We start from the raw sequence: 1711 nt of genomic DNA, 5'->3' as shown, positions 1-1711 counted from the left end.
GATAGATGAAATCTATATCAAAGGAGCCTTTAGAGAGTCAAATAGATAGAGGAGGGTGCAAAAAACAGCCTGCTTTGTAAATTGAATATCTAAAAAAAAAACAAACAAAAAAAACAGCAAAATGCTATTGAATCCTTGGTAATTAATCAGGTGGAAAACAACAATGAAAAAACAATAGCAAAAGAAAACTGTAAATTTTACAGCAACATATATACCTCAAAATGTTCTGAACCAAAATGTATAAGGTGCCCCTTATACAAAATCAGAATTAACTTCCATATACACATAATTAATTTAACTCTTCTATATAATGTACTGAAAAACATGGATAAATACTAGTGAAAACATTTACCTCTTATATAACCTACTGAAAACCTAGCACAAATCACTAGTGAAAAGCTCTCACATAAACTAGTGAAAACATTTACCTCTTATATAACCTACTCAATATATGAAAGCCTTTTAGTAGTATGTATGAAAAGTAAAGCTTTTCACCAGTTTATATGAACTTATTTTTAGCTTTATTATTTTCTTAGATTTTTATAAAGCCTTTGATTTTGTAGAACACCAATTTTTGTTTTCAATACTTAAAGATTTAGGCTTTGGAGAAAAAATATGCAATTTAATCTTGAGTTTATATCAGAACACCAATATTTGTATAATAACACCTAAAGGTATGATTCAACATTAATGGCAATATTCCTCAAGGATGTCCAATTTCCTCATATCTGTTTATTTAAGCTGCAGAAATGTTACTACTTTACCTAAAAAAAGTCAAATAAACAATTATCTTTTTAAGACTTTAAAACTTTAATCTAAACTGAATATTATACTGCAAAACAGAATTTAACACCATTATCAATCAATTTAAAAGCAAGGATGCCTCTCAAAAAAGTCTAAGATATTTACAGTATTTAATCCATTTATTTCTTTCCCTGCAATTACATTACATACAATACACCACCACTTTTAGAACCATGGTTCCAAAAGTGGTTAAAACCATATTTTACCAAGCAATTTAAAATGCAACATTAAAACAGGTATAAAATATAATTACATGACAGTGAGACTTATAAAAAGACAAAAAAAAAAAAAAACATCTAAAAGGACAATTTCTGGAGGCCTATTTATTGTGTTGGAATGTATCTTTCATGTTCTATTTTATTTTGATTTGCAACTTTGATAGTAAAAAAGATTTGTTCACATTTAGATTAAAAAGGAGAGATATTAAAGACCCGATGTAAAGATTTCACATAGATTAATCTCTAACCTTCTACTTTTATATATAAAAGGCTCCAATTGGTAATATATTATTTTAAATATGTAAATAATAAAGAATACTCAATATTCGAGCCATAATTCTAATATAGATGAATTATTTCACATAACTCTAATAATACATAAATCAGAATATTAGTATTATAAGGGTTTACATCTAATAGTGACAAGAAAAATGTTATATAGTCAAGCTATAAAGATGCATTTCTTAAACAAATGTATTGAACGGATAAGTCTGCTTATATTGAAAGTTTTATTGAAATATAATCAGTCAATAGACTCTCTAAGTAGTATTTTTTGCATCCAAAGTAAATCGACCAATAACAAGCCGAATGGTATGATTGACAATCACATTACCCAATCAAAACGGGCCAAGCAGCACGATGCACCAATGGGAACAAAGCTGGCATTTCTAGCAGTGAGATGATTTTTG

This window comes from Cyprinodon variegatus, unplaced genomic scaffold (genome assembly GCF_000732505.1).
Source record: "Cyprinodon variegatus isolate N-32 unplaced genomic scaffold, C_variegatus-1.0 Scaffold23, whole genome shotgun sequence".
In the NCBI taxonomy this organism is placed as follows: Eukaryota; Metazoa; Chordata; class Actinopteri; order Cyprinodontiformes; family Cyprinodontidae; genus Cyprinodon; species Cyprinodon variegatus.
Note: the sequence above shows the minus strand (reverse complement) of the source record.